Below are 4470 nucleotides of genomic sequence, written 5' to 3'. Positions count from 1 at the left end.
TGTGCAGTAAAGGATTTTCTCATTAGATGCTACTAGAGTTGTAAATAGTTACAGCATTTTTAGAAAACAACCAGACAGTATCTGTTAGTGTTGAAAATACATATTCTTTCATCCAGCAATCCCACTCTATGGAATCGTTTCCCTAGAAATAAAAGTACCTGTTAGTAAATAAGTTTTTACATGAATGTTGATTCCAGCAGTATTTGTAGTAGCAAAAATCTAAAAACAAAGGGATTGCCTATCAAGATGGATATTGATATATAAATTATGGCACAGGCATATTATGGGATGTTTTTTAGATCAATTGAAAGTAGGAGTTAAAATCCATACCTGTGAGTTGAAAGGATTTCCAAATACGTTCTAAAAGGATTTCCATCGTATATCTTAAGTGAGAAAGACAAAGTTTAGAAAAATGTATATAATGAGATCCCATTTTAGTAAAACAGTTTAATACCACGAGTTTTGTATATGCCTTTTATGATTGTCCACATTGGAAGGAAAAAAATAAAAGGAAAGAGAGAAAAAGGGCAGGGTATTTGCAGTAACATATGCATGTAAAACTACATGTTTGTGCATGTCTGTACAAAATGAATTGCAGGAGAGAATAGTCACCAAAATGTTTACTGGTTATCTCAGAGTAGTTGGATGGGCATGTGGGTGATATTTTTACTTCCTTCTTTACCCCTTTCTATATTACATTACGTGTCTTTATTTTTACAATTAACATGTGTTTCTGTAATTAGTAAAAGCAAAACTGTTTACATATTTGAAAAGATCTGATAGAGCAAAGAAGGAATTAACAAAAAGAAAAATACTGCCATTTATTTGAAATTTTTTCTCTTAATTATTTAGGTATCTGAGGGGAAAATGGATAAATTATCCTGATAACTCCATAAATTCACCTTAAGTTTGTATATGTGATAACTCTTGGGCACCCAATAAGAATTTGTCATTTAAAAATGTACAGGAGGGCCAGCCGAGTGGAGCGATGGTTAAGAACTGGCTTGGGATGCCAGAGGGCCCGGTTCGGATTCCACATATGAGGGCCAGTGACACTGCCCTCCACAGCTAAGATGCTGAACAACATCTCAACCTGGAGCTGGGCTGCCGTGAGTCACCTGCGACGGTGTAGGCTGCAGCCCCTGTTTCAGTGGGTTGCCAGTTTCTGCAGCAGTTCTACAAGTCCTCTTTCGTGAGTGTTTTTAGTTGCACTGTCATGGCTACCTTGATGTCAGGCCGAATAATAGGCGATCTTACCTGTTCTTTGTAGAATTATTTGGTGATCTAGCATCCATAACATGAAACATGATAACCACTAAAATTATAACATTTTTTACTTTTAACAAAACTTTTTATTCTTTTATTTCAGAAGGTTATTCTCTGATGGTAATATTTGGCTTCAGCTTTGGCCTCAGGTAAATACTGAAGTTTTAAAATATTGAGTTTGGCCACTTGGCATTGGGCCAAAATATATATTCAGAGCACTTCAATTTTGTATCAGTTTTCACTCAGTGAATGAGAGTGCCTATTTCTCACATACCTTTGCCAGTACTGTCACTCGGCAATATGTAGTAATTGCCCACTACATGTCAAGGCACTTGACTATGTAATTGCGGTATTCAGTGAACAAAGCAGATATGGTCCCAATTTTCCTGATACTTGTAGTTTAGCAATGGAGACAGACATTGAAAAACTCCATTCACAGGTTTAGTGGCAATATTGAAGACTCTGGAGGCATTCCAGAGGATTTATTTAAATAAACTGGCTGTAGGGAAAAGAGAAGGACTTAATCACTGATGGATGTTTTCAATAGTATGGTTTGCTAAGGAATTAACTTCCATTTCCTCTTGTAAAGCGATTAAGCTATGGTATCTATTTAATGGAATATTATACTGTTGAAGGTGATGGTTATGAATAACAATAAATAAAGTTATAGTATCGATTACAGTTATGTAAAAGAAATTGTGAGGAGGTAATAACAGTCAATAATATTGAAGTGTTGAGACTTTCCCTTGGATATTTTTTGAATTATAAGCATATTCTGAAAATAAATGTTAAGGAAAAGTATGTAACAAATACTTCTTTTCTTTACTGTTTGTATCTTTTGGCTGTCTTCTTGCTGTTTATGTACTTGTAATTTAAGATATAAATCAGTGACTCATTTTTTCTTTGTAACCTGAAATCAAGAAAACAGTCTAAAAATTCACTCAAAAATCTTATGGAGTATTAATGTTAGCTTCAGTGTAACATTTTACTTTTCAATTTATTAAGTTTTATCTAAGAAATAAGAAAAATATGAGGAATTTCTCATTCAGATACTGTTTTAGCCAGCTTCATTGTTCCAAATTTATGACAGTCCATTAACCAGAAATTTTTCCACTACTATTCCCGGTAGCAACATTGTATTGGGTTCGTTTTCATTAATATTTTTATTAGTCCCAACTATGCCTATTTACTTTGTAGTTACATTGATATTTTACTTTTTTTTTCTTATTCTAATCATTTATGTTTGAGTTATAAAGCTAGGCATTAATACNCACATTTTGGGCCCCAAAATTAACGTGCATCTTATGTATGGGAGTGTCTTACATATGGGGAAATACGGTAGTACAGACTTTACCAGAATAGATTTCTCATTCATAGACCGGGGTTCAAATTCTGGCCCTACCATTTAAGCTTTGTGACTTTGGACAGATTACGTAATCTAAGCTTAAATTTTTCTCATGTTTAAATCTATTCCATAAGTACTATTAAATTAGATCATAAATGCAGAGGACCTAGTACATACTTTATACTTTGTAAAGGAGACTTGGGGAGACTTAAGACATCCTATAAAATTGAGTAACATGTTTAGGATGTGAAGAAAGGAGTAGAATTTGAAATGAGGTTTGGGTGTATGGAAGAAGGAGTAGAATTTGTAATGAGGCTATTACAAAAAAAAAAAATAGAGGAGCAAGAAAAGCGTACCTAAGCAAAGATTCTAAAACATTTATATTAGGAGCTGATAAATACCAGTATTATTATTGCCCATTACTTTGGCAACTGCAGTGACTTAATATTTTCTATAAAAAGATTTTCCAAAGCTTATGATCGTTAGTATGTGGAATCAATTTAAGGAGGTAGTTGTTCTGTTTCTAAATTATCATCCTTACAATGGATTATAGAAATATATTAAAATTGTACAATCTTATGGAACAGGAACTTTTGAGTTTATGCTTATGTTTAAAATTTTTGCCTTTTATTTTAAATGTTTTTATTTTATTTTTATCCTCATATGAAGTAGACATAGGAATGTAGAGAACATAATGGAGACATGAACTAGAATAAAATTTTTCCCTTCTAGAGTGAGATGATTCACAGGATTAGTGGTTTTGTATTGGAAAATAACAGTAAATTAAACAGTAATTGAAGTATAGCTATCATGAGTTTATGTTTCACCTTAATCCTAAAAAAAGTTATTACTCATTTGTTCTAACAAAAGATTTTATTGAGATTATTGAATATCAAGGTCTCTATTCTAGTGAAATAAATTGTGGTCAATAACAGTGTTTTCTATTTAATTTCTTTCTGAAGAAACTTTTAAAGTTTTACTGTTTTCTTTTTTTCGTATTGTGACTTTGGTTTATATAAATGTATTTTTTATATATAGTGTATATATTATGTACATAGTAAACAACATATATATATTATATATATATATAGTTTGTGTGTATTTCTAAAGACAGCTGAAATAGATGTATGTTTTCATGGTCATAAACCTTTATTTTTACCAGAAACTATTAAACTCACCTTTAAAATTATTTGCTACTGTGAATAAAATTACCTAATGGTTATTTATTTGGAACTCCCCCTTATATTTGTTCATAGGTAGCTCTATTTAATAAATTTCACAAATGCAGTTAGTCAGTTTTTAAACATTGATGGTATTTCATAGGTATTTTCAGAATTAACCTATGATATTTTGTTGCTATAATTTTGGTATTGATATTATGACTAGCTTACTAAAATAACATTTTCACTTTTAATCTTCATGCTACCTGTAGAAACTATTGTTCTTTTGGTGATAAACCTTTTTGAAAATTATACCTACAACATGTTTTGTTTGGTTTCTTTTCTGAAAAATAATTAAGCTTATTTCATTGAAAATACAGTGGGTATTGCATGATAAGATGCAGAAGAGCTCCAGATGTGCTTGAGCAACAAAAAACAACAAGACTTTGTTTTAGTCATTTCTTAGTTTATTTATTTATTTATTTTTAAGATTTTTATTGGGGAATTGGGGGGATGGGAACAGTGCTGGGGAATTGGGGGAAGGGGACAGACAAGTTGCTGTCGTTTTGTTCTTCATTCTAGTTGTGGAGGACATTGCTTCACTGGCCCAAGTTGGCACCATCATTACGCTCTTCCTGGGCGAGGCAGATCAGTCGCCAGCTTCTGGACGGCCGCTCACGGCGGCTGCTGGCCGCTCAC

General features: G+C 32.5%; 1 protein-coding gene across 2 annotated transcripts in view; it reads left to right on the top strand.

Annotated features, from left to right (window-relative positions):
- The window catches only part of ATP6V1A (ATPase H+ transporting V1 subunit A), a 56937-nt gene that overhangs the window by 7875 nt on the left and 44592 nt on the right, over positions 1–4470 (top strand). The window contains exon 2 of one of the 2 annotated variants that reach the window (XM_019652250.1): positions 1370–1415. The exons of the other annotated variant lie outside the window; for it this stretch is intronic. The gene's annotated coding sequence lies outside the window, so the exon portion shown is untranslated. The remainder of the gene's footprint in view (positions 1–1369; positions 1416–4470) is intronic. 2 annotated transcript variants of the gene reach the window in all.

Source organism: Hipposideros armiger, unplaced genomic scaffold (assembly GCF_001890085.2).
Source record: "Hipposideros armiger isolate ML-2016 unplaced genomic scaffold, ASM189008v1 scaffold_176, whole genome shotgun sequence".
In the NCBI taxonomy this organism is placed as follows: domain Eukaryota; kingdom Metazoa; phylum Chordata; class Mammalia; order Chiroptera; family Hipposideridae; genus Hipposideros; species Hipposideros armiger.
The sequence above is the reverse complement of the archived record's forward strand: the minus strand, read 5'-3'. Positions and strand labels throughout refer to the sequence as shown.